The sequence below is a fragment of the Haemaphysalis longicornis genome, unplaced genomic scaffold, assembly GCF_048455015.1.
Source record: "Haemaphysalis longicornis isolate Haplotype H1 unplaced genomic scaffold, Haemaphysalis longicornis Haplotype H1 scaffold_115, whole genome shotgun sequence".
Lineage (NCBI taxonomy): Eukaryota > Metazoa > Arthropoda > Arachnida > Ixodida > Ixodidae > Haemaphysalis > Haemaphysalis longicornis.
This window is the reverse complement of record NW_027526220.1, coordinates 10021-29356: the sequence shown is the minus strand read 5'-3', so window position 1 is coordinate 29356 and position 19336 is coordinate 10021. Positions and strand designations below refer to the sequence as shown.

General features: G+C 45.9%; 1 long non-coding RNA gene across 1 annotated transcript; it reads right to left on the bottom strand.

The window, feature by feature from the left end:
- Positions 1 to 2515: 2515 nt before the first annotated feature.
- On the bottom strand, positions 2516 to 12699 carry LOC144161464 (uncharacterized). Its single transcript, XR_013320476.1, has 2 exons — positions 12599 to 12699; positions 2516 to 3903 (listed from the first exon to the last, which is right to left on the bottom strand). It is a non-coding gene; the product is annotated as an uncharacterized LOC144161464 (long non-coding RNA).
- Between the last annotated feature and the right edge of the window lie 6637 nt (positions 12700 to 19336).

Below are 19336 nucleotides of genomic sequence, written 5' to 3'. Positions count from 1 at the left end.
TTCACAGTTAACCAATTGGCACACCTCATTAAGCGCATCACACCCCAACGTACTGGTGTAAAGGAGCTGCGATTGCCCGGCTGGTTCAAGCTTTTTTTATCAGTCGCCTCATAAAAGGAGCTCATTACCTTGCCCTCAATCCATCAGAGCACAAGAAACAGAATATTTTAGTTAGACAAGCGTACAAAACTTCCCTCAGCATCCCCACACGCACCTCTACTGACTTGTTACGTTGGGACTCTAAAGCACCTACACAGAGCAGTGTGAAGCCCAACGAACTTCGCAATTTCATCGCCTTAAGCTTACGTAATTGCTGTAGTAACTTTTCTCATCTGAGCTATCCTGCAGCGACTCAGCCTCCTCGCCTGGTACGCCTACCGCTACAGCGCACTGGCACCAAAGTCGCAGCCCAACACCATGCACCTGAAAATCCGGGGTCGTCGTTGCGCCGCACACGCCAACTACGTCCGCAAACACTAACAAGATCCTTGGGGCACGCTTTACGGCGACGCATCTCCGTACCCAAACCCATTAACCTATACCGTCGCCATTCTAGACAGCCAAGAACGGGTCATCGCCACTGCGTCGACGCGGGCTTCAACACAAACTGAAGATGAAGAAATTGGCATGACATTCTCATTTACCTCCACTCGTCGCGACTACCTCATAGTAATCGCGGACTCGGTGGACGCGTGTCAACGTCTACTTCCTCGAACTGCACTAGCATCACTGAACACTCCACTGTCTTTTACGAGCAGTGCCACTTTTTACTTTTACGAGTATGGACTCCTGGTCATTGTGGGTCAGCCGGTAATAACGCGGCGCACGACGCGGCCCAAAACGCAATACACTGGGTCATTACCCCTGATCTTCCTCGTCCCACATTGAGTGCTGTGATGCTATGGCAGGTTCAGGGCCGTGGTTGGAGTGGCTAACCAGTGACGAGGCAGGTGACCATATTACGAAACGGAAGTTTTTATGAAAAACACAAATGATAGATAAGGAAGCAGGAAAAAACACAAAGAAGTCACACAAAACACACAGCACACGCATTCCAGCACTCTGGTTCACGCTTATGTTACAAGCTCGACAGACACACTACGCGGCACATTCTCCATGGACGCCCGCCGAGACACAAATATCTACAGGTGCTGGGTAGTCGACAGAAAAGATAGCACTCAGATGTCGTTCGTTACACTCAATACTCAACGCACAAAGCTGCAAGTGCGATGGCTAAAATGAAAATACACTCATAATGAAGACGACGCACACAATGCAATAATAAAAAAAACGTTTTCTAAGTCCATTGAGTTAGTTTTTTGTAAGTTTTTTCCGTTTGCGCAAAAATAATTATCTTTGTCACATCCCCGCGGCCAAATCTGCACTTTTGTGTACGTTGCAATACCCATGTTGGGCAGAGTAGTTTGGAAACGTATTCTTGACCACCAAAAAAGAGTCCTGCATTTCTAGCACTATACAGCCTCTTCAGTTTGTAAGATCACTCAGCCTGGAGTTTTTCGTACGATGAAATTCATGTCGCTGTATCCCAGGTATCCATTTTCGCATTACTTCATGTTTAATAATTCGTAACACTGTCACTGGGAAAACCGAAATTTTCAAAAAAGAAAAGCGACCCATTTGCTTGGTGTCACACTATCAATACGAACAGATTGCGGTTGAATTGGAAATTCCCAGCACCAGGCAGCACGTGCCATGCACGCGCACACGAGCAAGGATACGAAATGTGGCTGACTGAGAACATGCTGGTAAAAGCAGGTCCATCATGCTAGCAAATTGTGCGGAGGTACGTGCCCATCTTACCACCTTTTAAATGCAGAGCATTTCAGTAACTCACGATGTCACCCCCGTTGATGTCCGTAGGCGTCCGTAGTCGTAGTCCGCACCCCTCCCCCTACACTATATAAAAAAATACTATCCGGCGCCTGGTTTCGATCCCTTGACCCTGCGGGCGGAACGCAATGTACATGGTGCTCTACCCACTGCGCCACAAAGCCGACACAGAATGGGAGGCTACGAACGGGCCTTATATCCTTGACTCATTGAAATTACTGCTGACGAGCGCTCTCTCGTCAGCAGTTGCCACAAGTGCAACAACATTAACATAACGCAAACTACTTAACGTCGTGCGCCCCCGGAAATGCTCTGCCTTTGATCGTGCCCCTCTTGAGGGGGATGTTTCACTGCTTCGCCATGCGAACAGTTTGCCATTATAGTTTCCGCCCTCTCCGGTCGGTGTCGCCACGGTTCAAACCACGGCAGGGGAGCTGCGCGGGCGTTCGTTGATCGGCATGCGTTCCGGCGTGGTGGTTTGGTGTTTTTGACTTGTTCAGTGGCAATTATTTTCATTTGGTAAATACTTAACCAAACCACTTACTTAACCACTTAACGTTTTGTTTTTTTCGTCCGAAAAAGTGCTTAAGCATATGCTTAAGCATAAATTTGTTTTTATTTGGTGTTGCCAACGCATGAATAAAATTTTCCAACGCTTGCACTATTTTAATTAAAAAGTTACACAGTACTTTATTACTCTTTACAACCAAATGTTGTGCATTCTCTCCTGTGTTTTATTTTTCACATTGGCAGCGAACTTATCAGTTATTCATAAATTTTTCAAAGTAATTGCGTTAAAGCCGGCCTGTCCAAACACACAGACGGATAAATTGTTAGCCGCTATTTGACACAGAATGCGCAGGACTATTAAACAATTTTTATTGCTGAAGCCTTAAAACTCCCAAATAAAGCAATGGGGTTTGCCGAAAGCTAGGGGTGCGAATTTAGTATATTAGTCTGTATCGTATTCATTACCGGACCCTGCATTGCTGCCAGCAATACCTCGGCGGCCGTAGCCACTCGGATGTAGGTTATTTGTCTCACCGCTAGGTACACCGTTGGAACCAGAAGTCATAGCGCCATCGCCACCACTCGCTACCCCTATCCCTCCAGAGTTTTCAGCTCTCAAATTTGCCTCCCCACTTGGGGCTCCATCTAAACCGGAAGATACATAACCGTCATTTGTCCCAGTACCGGATACCCCGCTCCCTCCATAATTTACAGCTCCTAAGGTTGTCTCCCCGCGAGGTGCTTCATTCCAACCAGGATTTAGATATCCGTCACTCCTGCCGGCAGTCGTTGCGCCTCTCCCTCTAGAATTCTCAATTCCCAAATATGGTACACCACTCCGGAACCCTCTCCAATTGGCCGTTCCTGCTCGCAATGATACGCCAACCCCCCGTGCACCACCTTCATTTGGCAAAATCCGGTAGAACTGCAGATCTCCCCGTAGACCTCCAGCAAGCCTTATCAATTCCCCGAGTACGCCCCTCCCTGTAATCATTTGGACCCTCCGCAAAAAACGGTCAACTCTTCGCAGCACGCAACTTCGCTTAGCACGATGTTTTCTGCCACCAGACTCATTGGAATGATACGCGTTTCCACTTAATCTCTGCAATTGTCCTGCTCCTTCATGTGCGCCCTCAAGAAATCCGTGGATTTTAAATAGATGTATAGGTAGTCTCCTTTCTTCACGGTGACCTAGTTCTAACTCGGATTCATGTGGCGGTAGCTGCCTTTGTGGAGTCAGGTCACCATGCTGTGCTTCCTGTCTTTGACGCCTCCTCCAATCTTTTCTTTCTTCATGAAACTTGATCCAATTGGCAAGGAAGTGTTCAGGTGGAGGCATGAACTCCCACAATCCGGCATCTATGGGCATCCCCGTATCAATTGGTGCAAATGTGTTCCGGTAGCCATCCGATTCACTCATATGGCGGCTGAAAGATTCTGCGGTGAGCCATTTTCGGGACCCCAGTCCAGCCACACTTCGCCTGTCTCCTAGTTGGTACCCACCAAGCGCAGCTTCGGCTCCAAATGGCCCACAGAATGTCCCTGCAAAATAATATTTTTTTAGATAGAGTTGCCATCCTGAGTAAATATAGAGACTCTAACAAGGCTTTCGCTTGACATTTTCGCGTGACCTTTTGAACGGCTTTCCGAAAAGTCGGCAACCAACCCTAGGAACACCAACACTTGTTGGACTAGAACAAATGGAAAGTTTTTTATCAAAAAGAGAAGCAAAGATAGGACTAGATAAAGACAAGTACGTCTACCTCTCGTGTCCGTCTTGTGTACTCATTCAAGGCGGCTTGTTTTGTTTAAATAGTACTGCAGCCCACTCATGAAATGAAAGGACTTTCTTAGCGAAACTGTTTATTGGGCCGGGTGCAAGCGCAGAAGCTTTAATATGTTTAATTTTGCTTTGTTGGGCAAAGAGATTTTATTATAGACGAATGGGCATACAACAGGAGGTTCCTGTTATCGGAGTTCATTTATTTTGTTAATTCGAAGGGGTAATTCCAGTTTTTATGTTTCAACATAATTACGTTGTTTAAGTTTGTTTCTGAAATCTTCATCATCCTATATTTTGCTTCATTCGAACTGTCCGAAATATTAAATAAGTAAACGCCAACATCCTAAAATACAGGAAGCACAATTTCATTACCGAGAAAGTTTGAATGTGAAGATATGTATAATGCAGAACCAAAACTACTTTCATAGTAAAGATGTATGTTTTTGTGTACTTAAAACTGGAGCTTGTTTTTACTCACCCCAACAGAAACAGATACTTTAAGAGCCAGCTCTGTCTTTTAGAAGTGGACTCGTTTCTCTTGGAGACTTCGAGAATTCCAAGTGAACTTTCAATGTTTTTATAAGACAGAGCCAACAAGACACATCTGCGAACCGAAAGAATGCACTGGGCAGCGCAAAATGCCTAAGACAACCATTGTTATTCAGTGTCAGTGATTCCACAGAGCCAAAGTTCACGAAATCATTCTAGCGTGCTCTTTTATAGTTCGGGAACACCTTAATTGAAAATCCGCGCAGGCACTTCGAAATGATTATCACGGGGACTTTTTTATTCAGATATCCAATTTGAATGCCGAACAAAAAATGGAAGCTTAGGCAACCTTCTTCCTCTGGTGAGGTCCTAACAAAGGACAAACACCCCTGCTCAGGAGTTTACACTTTATGGCCGATAAGTGCGACTGGCGAGATATCTTGCCGAGAACTATATTCTAAGTTAGAAATGAAGTGCACGTTTTCGTCTCTTTCTTGTGCATGCTGCGCAGGATATCTAATTTTGTTACCCCTCTATAATATTTTTCTTTGATCTCCAGTGTTCCCGATGTACTTCGACTGTTCTAGAAACAGTCAAGCGGAAAGATAAATGCTCCCTTGTCCGATTTCGCGGCTCTGAGTTTTTCCGACAGTCGCCTGCGCACGCCATTTGGTTGACCCCTCTTTTGCAGTTTTCATGTCTTTTTAGTTCTTAGGGGGGCGCACAAGTTCGCTCCAGTAATGTTAGTTATTTTAAGGAACGTGCCTCGTCTTTGGCTACATGTCAATATGGCATTTATCAAATAGTCTGCTTTAACCGCCAGTTTGTCCTGCCCCAGGAGAAGCTGATGATTATCAGATAAATGATTAATATTCAAAATTTCACCATTGATTATTTCTTCGGAACCCTTCAGGTTTACCAAAAGCAAGGGGCGCTACATGCGGCACGCATTGAGGTAGGAGTGTTGATTTGCGGTTCTACAGTCTGACGCGGCCACGCTTGGTGCATGGTGGTGAGGTTCCAAAAATATCAGGAAAACCGAAAACATGATCAAACTATATTTCTCCTTTACGAGATTTTCAATACGCTGGTGTAGGTATACTTTGAATGCCATCGGAAGACATACCTACACCTGCAGGCCTCACCTGCAAAAATTTTCGGCAAAGTTTTCTAGTAAAATTTGGTGTACCAGGAACGTTGCTAGGGCATATAAATAAGCAGTTTCTTTACCTTTAAACTCTCGGAAAGGATACGTGGTTTCTACAAGTTATCACCCCATTGCTCTTCCGCCTGCCGCTGTAAGCTCGTCAAACATTTCGCCGCATTCCTGCTCGGTTCGCTGCCATTGTGGAAAACCAATAGGCTTCTGCAGTCTTTGCCTGGTAACTGTATCTCCTTTCTCCACCGCCAAACTAAAATGGCCTTCCCTCTGGTCTCGCTCCTCTCATGGTAAACGCAACGGAGGTTTGCTGAATCGAATTGAATCTCCCGGCATTCTCGCTGCTAGCGCCGCAGTTTTTTAGGACCATGTCTATTGAGTTCGAGCATGAGGCTTGAGAGCAGGCCCTTTTTTTTAGTTCTCGGTTAAAATATTGTTTTTAAAGCGTTTTGTTCTTTTTTATGGCCAAAATCAAGCTTACGTGTTTTTACATAAAAGAAACCAGCTCGCATCAGTATGCATTTATGTTTTGCTCAAAATATGCGGAACGTTTACTTTTTGTTCGACATTTTATGTTCACGTTTATTAAATGAAAAGCTATTTAATTCAATTCAACAATGTTGACAAGTATGAAGCACGGTACTGGGTTTCGTAATTTTGGGAGGCTTTGCTAATTTCTATTCCTTGATAAACCATTTTTTCAGCATTTGGCCGCGGGGCTGAACTGGGTGACAGACGGACCGAAATGCTTGCTGACAAAACGACCTGCCAAACTTTTCGCATTTAGATGCAGTAGAAAGGCTATCATCGTTAAAAATTCAGTATTACTCATGGCTTTGTCTGCATGGGTGTGATAAAGCGTGACGTTTTTCTCGAGCCATGCCCTTCTTTATGTTTCTGCAGAGGACTTCGGTGAGTACCCCCTTTTCTGTTCTGTGAATGTTTTTTTCACCAGAGGAGTATATGTGGGGATTTAAATATCACTTCTTTACAGTTGCAGTGTCGCACCGGAGTAGTTCTTTAAGCAGCAGCGAGTGCCTGCATCTGTGTAAGATGTGCGGTATTTTTGCGCTTGTTGAACCTTCTTCTAAGGCTTATATTCGTAGTCAACCATGTGTCACATCTGCTGCTGAGGCAGCCACCGAGAGTAAATTCCTTCAGAGCTTGATTCTGCCCGGCTGAGGGTTTGAGGCACAGGCCTAGCGATTATCAAAGACGGCTTTACTGCGACATCGTGTTTGCGCCTCTTTGTTCACCTTGAAGTTACTTAGGCAGTCAGACTGCCGACGGGCCGCACTCCATGTGCGAACTTCCTCCAAAGCAAAGCCCTCCGAACCTGGCGTTTACCTGTTCCTTTCACGTGCCGCCGCGCTCACCTGCCACGCCGTGCTTACCAAGCTACCTCTTGTCCCTCCTAGTCGGGGTGCTCAGTTAGCGCCGTGGTCACTCCATCGGATCCTGTTCTGTACATACAGGCTTAATCCTACGCGGACCTGAATGTGTACTTATTTATTTTTTCTGAAGTAGCTGTCAATTTCAGGGGGTGCCGCTAGGTTGCGCTTTTTTTTTCAGAATTTTTTACTCATGGCCTGGAGGTAAACCAGAGGGGGGTAGGTAGGCTGGCCCTAGGGGCCCATAGAAGACCTACGAATGAAGCGATACAGGCGGATATGGGCTGATCGTTCTTTGGGGCAAGTGAGGCGCAGAGCAAGATAAAATTTGAGGAAACCTCTGCAAAAGGGTGAACCGAAGTATAAGCTAAAGGGAGAAAATCAAGCACATTCTGTAGAGCATCGATGACGACGCTTTTCAAATGTTGCTGGATAAAAACCCGCAAACGGTTGGCGACATCATCATTGGCTGCCAGTCTTACGACGAGCTGCCCAAAAAGCGGGCACTCACATGGTGCACTGCCGTGCGCCATGTGAGTGCGCCCTGCCGTGCGCCCTGGCAAGCTTATTTACTTAACCCTGCTCCAGCAAATTCAAAAATTGGTGCGGGAAGAGGTTTCTCACCAGCTGCCTCTTCTACCATACACATAATAGCCACGCTCCCATGTTGCCGCAGCGGTTCATAGCCTCATTCAAGGTCAGTTGCCGGAGGACTCCCTTGTGAATGTCAGCATCCCCCTGCGGCCGCTCATTTGACGTATGCAGACAGCGCCGCCAGATCATTTGCCGACGTCACTGAAGCCCCATCCTTTTCATGACGCCGCGCCGACACCATATTCTGAAGTCTCAGCGAGGCCGAGGGCCAGCTTTCTGATGGCCGCTCCTCCAGTCTCAACTGTGAGACCACCGACGCGTGTAGGATATCAAGCTGGAAATCCCTGGCGAACGACCCAAATCTGTCCTGTCTTCTTTTAGTGTGGCATTCGTGGCCGCTTGGCTCGTTACTGCCGTCGTAAAGGAGTGGCTACGCGACGTAATTTGCCAAATGGTTACGGTTGCCCACCGAATTTCCATCAGACGCCCGCTTGTCCGCTGCTCGATTCTGTCCCTTCTGACCACTGCGACTTCAACAGCCATCATTTGCTGTCCCCACGGCGACGCTGTCTGTCCGATATGTGGCGCCCTCCGGCTTCCAGCAACACGTAAAAACTAGATGTTGCAGTTCCGGAGGGAAGAACTGCGTCGTCATCAAACTGCTTTTCACCATCCAGTGTCATTCATGTCACTGTCGAAGGTGTCGCTACTGTCGCACTCCTCGACACTAGAGGCGCGGTTTCTGTTAGAGACGCAAAATTATGCCAGGGCTAAAGAAAGTGACAACACATTCGGGACTGCAATTGACTGTCATTACGTAGCGCAACTGTGGAACATATTTAACCCTTAGGCGCATACCGCACACGAGCCATAATTCAAGACATTTTGTACGCCATCGAGTTCATTGTTCTCTCATCGTGCTCACATCGTCGACTTTGCATTGTATTTCCTGTCACGAAAGTGAGCTGTCATCAATTGCGCCCAGGATGAAGTTGAATTATTCCCGTTCGTGGACGTTTCTGCTAGCAGCTCGCCGTTTAAAAAACTTGTCGTCGCGGAGGATACCACCATTCCACCATCCGCTGCCGTCCTCGGGAATTCATCCTGCTACGGTGCGCCTAAGGGAAACCTACTCGTTTACGCCGTCATCCCTGTCCATGCATCGACGGTGTCTACTGTTGCCCTTCGCCATGGTGAATGTGCACGATGGTAGAACCGTAATAGTTGTCGCTAATCCCGACTCTTAATCTCGTTCCTTGCTCCGAGGTGAACGTCTCGGCCCCGTCGAGCCGATAGGCGCTGCGCTCATCATTGATATGCCTGAAGATTTGCCACATGTCGATTTAGACGTAATCTATTCTCCTCCATGTCTGATGTCACCGCCTTGCGCGCCCTTTACTTCATGCTATCTTCGCGAACCTCACTCCACAAGAGCGAGACAAACTTCTGCAGTTACTACAGCACTTAAAATCTTTCTTCGACTCTGCACAGAAATCACTCAGCCGCACAACTGTAACCCACAACATCGACATCGGATCCCACGAACCTCTATGGCAGCGATCCTACTGCGTATATGCAACTGAACGTCACTTCATTGAAGATTTCATGATTTGCTTAGTGCAGGACAATGGAGGGCATCAAAGCGCCGTTATGCTCTCACATGCCCTCAAAAAGCTTGGCGCGATCCGAACACAGAACAATGAAGGCCAACGTTAACGTTTTGCGTTCCTTTGTTATTCCATTACAACGCGAAATAAACAAAATAAAACAACGCTTACTGTAGTTAGTTAACCCAAACAGAAGCCCTTACTGGTAAATAGAATGATTGAGGCAGCCAGCTGCATGCGAATCTGCTACCTTTCTCGTAAGACGTTCTTGCTTTTGTCCATATCTGAGCATGTAAAGTTTTGAAGTTCCAACAGCACACCTCGAGTGTGACCCGAAAATTACTTTGTGTTACCTAAGAAGATTCTTCGATTGCCTAATTTTATTTACCCAAAGCTACTTCCTTTCTGGGTGTAATTAATCATAATTCTAACAGTTGCCTCACGTTTCCAAACTGGCACCAATGGTCCCATTTCTATTGACACTTTCGGCTCAAGTATTCTGCAAGGCTTCCGAAATCATGCGTGTCTTCTCTAGAAAGCACTGTACTCAGCACGTCAATGTTCTATAGGATGTTCTAAAAGTTCTAAAAGTGATGCCAAAGTTTTAAAGTGATGCCAAAAGTAAAGTATAAACTGCGCAATTTTAGACGGCCACAAAAAGAAAGGAAAAACAGGACAGGTGCAGACTTGCTACTAACATTTATTACACCAAAGTCACATATAAGTACAGCCGGAACTAACGCCACTGCGCATGCACAGAACAAAACCGGTGCGCTTCGCACAACACTAATAAAAACCAACAAAACAAACATCCTAACTCCGGTCATCAATAAACTTCATCTCACTGTCGGCAACCAGATCGACGTTGCGCTGACGCACTCATGACCCAGATTTTTTATGTAATATGCCTCGCGTATCTCTCTCGCCCAGCTGTCACTGCGCCGACACAAGACCGTAAAGTCCTTCAAGAGTGGCTCACATGGCTTACACGTGCATTCCGAGCAGCTGGTGTCGACATGCCCGCTCACGCTGTTGTGTATCGATAATTCGTGTTCTCGTAATCTCACATTAACGCATCTTCCCGTTTGGCCCACGCAAACCTCGCGACATGTCAGCGGTATTTGTTAAGCTACCCCCGCGCAGCAATCAACGTATGCATATGTGTGCTTTTTCCACCCCCTTTCAGTGTAGCGCAAATTTTGTCCATGCGCGAGCACATCCCCCTAGCTTGATGCAAGATTAGAGATTACAGATTGCAAGATTAGAGGAGGCAGGATTCCCCGGTTCGGTGGTGTCAACAGCGGCGGAAGTGGTGCTAAAGAAAATGAAAGCCCAAAATACCAATCGTGAATCGGAAAGAGAACGCGAGAATAACAAACGTGAAGTTGTGCCTGATTGCACAAAGTTGTGCCTTATGTGCACAAAGCGTCCCAGAATTTGAAGAAGCTGATGAAATTGTATGGCGTTCAGGTGGAATTTTCAGCACCAGTCAAGCTAGCCGGGATCTGCTCGTGCATCGGCAAAATTCGCGCTGGACTGAAAGGGCGCGTAAAAAAGCACACCCATTCTTACGTTGATTGCTGCACGGGGGTAGTTTATCAAATATCGCTGACATGTGGCAAGGTTGACATGGGCCGAATGGGAGGAGCATCAATTATTGATACAGAAGAGCGCGAACGAGCATCTGCCCACAAACTGCTCCGCGTGCACGTGTAAGCCATGTAAGCCACTCTTGAAGGCCATGTAAGCCAGTCATGGCCATGTAAGTCCCTGTAAGGCCATGTAATACCATGTAAGGCCATGTAAGACCATGTAAGCCAGTCTTGAGCCGGTGCCGTGATAGCCCGGCGAGAGAGATACGCATGGCAAGACCATGTAAGAGCATGTAAGACCATGTAAGGCCATGTAAGCCAGTCTTGAACCGGCGCCGTGATAGCCCGGCGAAAGAGATACACGAGGCATATTACATAAAAAACCTGGGTCATGAGTGCGTCATCGAAACGTCGATCTGGTTGCACAACAGTGAGATGAAGTTTATTGATGACCGGAGTTAGGGTGCTTGTTTTGTTGGTTTTTATTATTGTTATGCGAAGTGCCATGGGTTTTGTTTTGCGCATGCGCTGTGGCGGTGGTTCTGGGTGTACTTATATGTGACTTTGGTGTAGTAAATGTTAGTTGCAAGTGCGCGCCTGTCCTGTGTTTCCTTCCTTTTTGTGGCCGTCGGAAATTGCGCACTTTCTTACTTTACGTTTAAGATGCACCAACTTGCCAACTAACAGGTTATTCTAAACTGATGCCAAAAGGTTAAGTTCTTTAAACACTCAAAGGCATAAATCGACAACGTACATTGTCTACTTCGTGATACGAATTTCCCGTGCACTCTTTAGCAGAAACTTTGATAAAAAGGCATTGTATCGATTTATAAAAACAAAAGTGTTGCACTCATTAACGTCATGAAACATCCACGTCTTTAAAAATATTCACTGATTCTGCCCGCAATACGACAATGATCCGGTAGCCTTTTCAGGGATAGAGTTCCGAGGGAGTGATATGCCCCTAGTGCCATTCATGGTACTAATGCCATCCACCGTACACCTAGATTCACATTCATATTTGTAATGTTTTTAAAGTCCCTGGGCCAAAACAGCAGCTAGATGTGTGGGATTTAAACTGTACATTGCTCTTTATCAGCGGATATCAGGATTATCCTAGACCTATTTTTTGCACTAGCATATTTCTTCTACTTTAGACAAATAACAAATACTTAGGGGACAATGGTGTTGCTTTTGGATGCCCACAGTTTTTTTACGCTGAAATATTTCATGCAAAGCGTGAGTGAAACCACCCATCACTGAAATAATACTTAACGAACGTTTTACAACGACCTGCGCTTCAGTTTGGAGGGCATGAAAAAAGGGCACGTCGTTAGGCTAGGACGATCTCGCATAATATCACGGCTATTAGCGCCTTCTAAACTATTTATACTGTGGCAGAAGCACAGCTTTACCAATGCTTGACTTTAGTTCGAAGAAATAACGAGAGCGAGTCGTACAGATTTGGTCGTTATTATAAATTTAACAACGGTGCTTCGTACAAAAGTATACTGGAAATTGTTGTTCGGCGAAGGATTAAGTTTATTTCTACGGGGCCGTGAACTAAACCTTTGACAAAAGCAAAAAGTACAGTTGCTGAACAAGAGTTCTGCATTGCTTACCTATAAAACTTAAAACTAGCGAAATGAGCTTGAGGGATGCCATTGTGTTAGTGCACAATTTTAGAAGTCAGCCTTGCACTCACGACGTCCGTCAACGTTCTTTTGTACTTCTGGCTCATGAAAGTATCTCGAGAGACCCGGTTCTCTATAGAGCAGAACTGTTTCCATCTCTTTGTTGCTGGTAATCATTGTTCTCCGTTGACAGACAAGGCGGAGAAAAAAAATAAAACTTAAAAGGAAACAATCAGTATCCAGAGCCAGTTACACAAATAAGTGTGGAACAGGGGATGTTGTGGCAAAGCAAATATTGGTTGCAACTTGACGGAAGTGCATTAGATAAGGCATCTGCCGAGGTGTTTCTTTGGCTGGTTCTCGGGTAGCTGAGAAAAGATTTGAAAACACTGAAAAAGTCTGACGCTTCTGCAGCAGATATAAAAACCTACTTTCATCACGCGTGACCAAAATTAAAGTGAATCCCAATATTGACCAAAAAGCCTTAACTAATTTTTTATAATGTTGTTTACGTGTAAAATAATACTTCGAGAGACAGGGGGAAATGTGCTGTTATACTTATGTCTCATACAAGACGACACGAACCCCTGAAATTGTTTACGGCCTATCTATTGGGGTATTTATAGCATTGCCAAAGGTCTAATGCACGAGAAAATTACATGAGTATATTTTTCCAACGCTGGCTTGTTTACTTGGTCCACAGCAGAATAACTGCAAAGGATGTACGAGGAGCTCCTCACAGCACGCAGCTGTCGGCAGAAGTGCACCGTGCAAGTAACCTACAGCTTTTATTTTTCCAGAAGGCTCAAATCCAAAAAAAAAACGCGGTCACGCTTATTCTAACTTACCTTCTGCAAAAAGGCTTTCAATACCAAATGCAGGGAAATAGCTCCGACCCATTTGCTCATTTTCTTGTATTCTCCATGTCCCGTAGTAAAGGTCGTTGCAGGATAGGATTATACGAGAAAAAGCAAACACAGCTAAAAACATTGCGAGCGCTTCCTGCTAACAGACATTACTATTTAAATCACAACTATCTACATATTGCGGTAAAAAAAATGACAAAACGTATACACATAAAAATACACAAAAACATAACGCTATTTTTAGGAGATCACTTGAGATTCCCGAGGAGAGTGCGCCACTTCTTGGCGTTTTCCTTTCCAGTCCGACAAGATATGAAATCGGAAAAAAGCACGACCAAAACACAGTTCCATTTGGCAGTGATTGTCGGGTTAATCCAGGGCGTTCAATTCTCGGAAGCTAGGTTGCGTGAAACAAACAAAACTGATAGAAACATCATTGCATGGCATAGGCTGAATATCTGTCATGGGACACAACGTGAATGGATGGGAAGAACCAAACGGGAGACACACAAGCGCTACCTAAATAATGAAAACTGAAAATAAGCAGAATCGGTGCATGCATACTAAGAGCCATACCAAGGCAACAGTACTTTGAACGGGCCTCATCGAGCATGGAGTGGTCAAAGTGATCTTACGGGAAGCAGAAAAAGGACACTGATCCATTGTTCAAGGGGATCAACGCCGATGACGATGAAGCAGTGTGCGACACGGGCTCAGCTCGAGCTGTCATGGCCGTTTGTACATAGCTCATCTATGTAAATACATTGCTGCTCCATCTTCGAATATTCGCCTCATTCTTGCTTTGTCGCCACGTAATAATAGAAAAGAAAAAGATGCGCACTTACTCCCAGGGGTGGGGGTCGCCAGCGGAACTGAAAATGGGCTGCCGTGGTTTTTATCTTGAAGTTTATCACACGGAATATTAAAGGGTTTCCAACTGTGTTGTGCAGTTACCGTATTTTTGCGCTTCTAAGGATCCCCCGATTCAAAGCACCCTCCTTACTTCCGAAAAAAAACATTAGAAAAAAGTTTGCATGCGAATCTAAGCAACCCCCATCTAAGCAACCATCGCAACATCGAGTTCAGACGCTTGGAAGCCGGCCCGAGTTGATGTGTTGGCCAAGTAATTTGTTAAGTTTTCCATTACAAACCGCTTCAGCAGAACATCAGACGACCTGCTGAGAAATAGTGGGAGCGGCGGCCCAAGCGGCACAATGGACTGGAATTTTAATGAGGGTGACTGACTATCAGGCTTAAGCGGTGGTTTCACTTCCTGTACCTATTTCTTAATGTTTGCCTAATAAAACGTTAATCCTTGCGCCCATGTCGTCGAGATATGGCAGTGAAAAGAAGTAGCAGGGGGAGGGTAATTTAGGATTTTAGCATTTAAGAGCCCCCCTCACTTTGGGCATGGAGGTCGTGGAAAACGTGGGTGTTTAGAATCGAGTAAATACGCCATACGTCACTTTACGAGCTGCTTTATGTCGAGCAATGCAGATACTGACACGTTAGACTTTAGCTCACCATGTGGCCATTTAAATTCCGCCCATGCGGTTTCGCAAAACCCCTTTCAATAGACGGACTGCAGAGTCGCCCAGAAGTTTAAGCTTGCGGTGGTGGCACGGTGGTGGTGTTCCACCTACCGCCGTTGTTCTCATCGCGCTCTTTATAAGCACATTCCCTTTCACCTCACCACCTCATACTTTCCCCTCCCCTCCGGCTGCGCTAAGTCACAACCACGCTGCCAAAGATACACACCTCTCTTTCCTCACTCAAACATGCTTACATGCTTTAGACCGGTAATCTCAAACACCGGCCAAACCACGGATTTCACATATATTAATACAAGACGTGGCAGACAGCGCTTCTCAGCTCGGCCCCTTAAGTACGATTTGCGGTTTCCCAGCTGGCAGAACATTCAGCCGCAGTCTTTCGATGCTTTTCCTGGTCATGAAAGTGCCGGTGCAGGCGCAACCGCCGCTAAGGGCGCACCCGGACGCCGCGCGGGCCACATGCGGCTGTGATATTTGCCCACTCTCGGAACGCGAGTGCGCACCGCGTTACGTCGCCACGCTCTGACTTACCTTAGCATTTTGCCCTAGTCGTCCAGACTTCGTAAGAGCACCCCGCCTCCCTTGGATAAGCGAACTTTTTTTTCAATTTCCCCCTACTTACTCCTGCCGCAGCCGATGACTGCACCCGCGCCCTCGATTGTTAGCGTATCCTCATGTTCACAGATATTTTAGAAAAAAAATGTCGTTGTTTTTTAAGCCACTGTTATAGCAAATATAAAGACGGGAGCTCCATGAAAAAAGCCAGAACACGTCGTTCAGAGTATACATCGATAACTTAATTGCGCAACGATGAGGAGATCGCCCCACAGAGAGAATGGTACTGAATATGAAAGCCCAATACATAATTGCAATCATTTAAGACCGCAGCAGAAAGACAAGGGCTGATCGGCAGAAAGACAGGTTGCACCGTGTCTTTACAATGCAATGTACGCGTTTAAATTGTTGTGAACGTGCAAGGTGCAAAAAGAACATTAAAATGCATTTTCATCTAGTTTAGAAAAACTAGAAAACCCGAGTATACAAAGGGAGGCGAGAGAGCGTGATCCAGAATAAACGCAATAACTATAGTTGTTTTTTATAATGTGCACCACATGACGAAAACTGAATATGGACAGAAAAACCACACAGACGACATTACAAACTTTCTTTTACGTTTTAGCACGGGCAGAAGGCAGCGCGAATTATAAAGCAGGTAATTAAACCTCAGCATTTAATTTGCGCATCAGCCGAAAATGATAGGTCCAGGACGCTCAGAAAGGAACAATTTTGTTTTTCTCTGCTCCGTCAGCTTGATTTTAGCGATCTTATTCCAACTTGGGGAGGAACAGGGACAGTAAAAAAAGACAAACCTTACATTGGCGCTCGAAGAGCCCACGTATAGTTAGGGTTTTTCTACTCTCCCTGTTCTTCGTCCAAGTATGAAGGGCACGCTAAATGTGCATTAGAGATTACACTATCGTGCCCCTAAACAAGCCTTCGTTAACCTGTTGGACATGTTACAAGCTTTATCACACACTATTGCTTATTCTTTTCTCGCGTTAAGAAACGCAGGCGACAGAAAAAAAAAAACTGACGTGCCAACATAGTGCCTGCAGCAACCGAAAGCGACTAAAACTGTACCACTATCGAATAAAACCTATCGAATAATGCCCATCCAGATGCGAGCACAAGCAGTTTTTTTTTATTTAATTGTGTAATGACGTTTTTCACAATTTGGAGCGCGGTCATCCACGGCGTTTATCTGCCGGTATTGTAGCGCCCCAGATCGCGGCTTCTAGGATGGAAGTAGGCTGGAATGCCGCTCAGGAAGACGTCAGGCTTGCCGTGCTGCAGTGACTTTTGTCACGGATCATTTACACGGATGATGTCAGTGGCGTGAAATGGCTTCTAGGATACACGCATAATACTTGGAGTCGAAGCTAATGTCGCCCAAGTCTTGCTGACCAATGGCTTGCTTCCGTGTCGCATGCTGCTCTCCGTCTCTGGGTAAGCACAACAATGAAACTCTTTCCGTTGTCTACATTTGTGCCAGAACGGCCGCCCGGGACAGAACATTTGTTCTGTCATAAAATACCCATGCAGATGGTGGCGCCGCCGCACGGAAGCCACAGGCAGCATATGACGCTCGCCCATAGAGTTACGGAGCAGTTTATTGACCAGAAAGGCATTGAAGGACTCTAAAGCCCCAAGGGTGACGGTATCCTAGCCATCGTCCGAGAAAGCGCCTACCCATATCACCCTCTCGGGTCGTTGCTCTAGGCAGAGACCACCACTATAATTTTTGTTCTCTCTCTCAATTTTGTCTTTCTGCCTCCCACTTAGCGCTTGCTCGCTACACGCCGATTCTCGTAAATGTACGTACGTCACCAGCGCGAACTACTCTGAGGTGAGACCCACGACATTCCGTCTCCTCTTACCCAAAACTCTTCTCCAGCTCGTGTTTTCCCGCGCACGTGCAGTCGTTCCTGCGAAGGCCCATCCTCTCTACGAACAGTGCCTCGCCTAGGGTTCAACTTTCGAGTTTTTGTTATTTTCAGAAAAGAGTAGCTACAAAATCAAGGGTATACAGATGACGGTCCCTGATTCAAAGACTTTAAGCCAAAGACTTCGATCTAAAACATGCAAAAAACACCAAGTCACGTAAAAGCGGCAATCGGAAAAGAAAGCCCACGTGCTACCAAGCATATGAGCTTCACGAAGTGGGCTCTCCTACCCCACTAACAGAACAAGAGGGTGACAATTAATTGAAACGGCTAAAGGCACCAGCAACGCGCGTACAAAAAAAACCGAACGTGGACACCGGAAAAGTATGACAACGCTAGAATAGGCAGATGATTCTTATCACGGTTTGAAGAATGATGGGGGGCGTTCCGAAACCGTGATGCATTTTTCCACTTCAGGGTAAATTAACAGGCGTGACTACAGGTTCAAAACAGTAGTCAGGGCCTTGATAGGAGCGGCCAATGCTGAGTCAAACACACTGCCTAGTTTCTCGCAGGCACAAAGCGCGTTGCCTTGTTTTGCCTTTGTATTGCGGGCCGTGTAACTGAGAACACCACCCTACGCTAGAGAGACCACCTAATGAAGCAAACAGGTACACGTGCCGACGCATTACGAATATTATAGTTTATGGCCTATATTTACTCATAAAAACCTCTTATTCCGCTATTGTGATCGGTTAACACGTCCAATAATCAAAGTTCCGAATACCGCTTGACCAGGCAGGATATGTATAGGCTACCCTTGCTTGGCCTGGCTTATCGGGAGTTCATTAAAAGGAGCGCACCCAGCAACCCTGCTTTTTCCTGAACACTAATTTTGTTATTTCTACATTAGCAGTAGATGGCGTACATCGGGAAAGTTTTTGCGTCGTTGCGGAGAGACGTTAAGCCCAGCCCGCAGCGAAGTTCTCGGCGGTGGCTCGTGCTTTTTCTGGTCTAGTATCTAGGGTAATGTCTTGGTAACGTATCTAGGGTAACGTTCATGCGAAATGTATACATTGAGCTGTTGAGCGACTCGAAGTTCGAGTAAGCGGCAAAATGGGGCCGAATGCGAACGATGTCTACGCAACGCCGGAACTGTTGAAACACTAAATTAGCAGCACTCATGTAAAGCCACCACTAAAATGAAAACAACCAGGCAAATTGCCCAGCTGGAACTCTTGATCATATCATTATTGCGCGTCAAAACAAATAGGCATGGTTTACAAGGTTCACCTGTAATTTGTAAGTTCGGGCTTTGGCGCCACTGCATCCGCTTGAATCCAGTCAGTGTACCCACAGCGTATTTATGGTTTTCCCTATGTTAGTCACAGAACCCTTGTGCATGATATTAGGGTGGGCGGGTGTGGAAGCGGGTATTTTATATCCACCACAGGTGGAAACATTTCATCTCCAGTGACTACAGCACCGTTTACATGTAAACAAAATTGTTGTCAGCATCAGCAACGACTTTTACAAATAAGTTGTAATGGACGTTATCTTGAGGGTCTCTTTGAAGAATTGTTGAAGCAAAACAATGTGTTGTGATTGTTTGGGGCAGGTGGGTTCTATGTGTCCAGTATTCATAAAATTGCAGAATTTATGCCACATCTTAGCGTATGATCTTGTCACGAAGCCAAAGAGGACGAAGATTGCTTGAAGGAAAAACAAGTTTCCTGGAGCGAACTTGTGCTCCCCAAACAACTACAAAATACACAGGCGGTGCAGCCGCTGTCAACAAAGTGACGTACGCAGGCGAGTGTCGCTAAATCATAGGCTGCGGCGCCTGCTGTGCGGTCATTTATC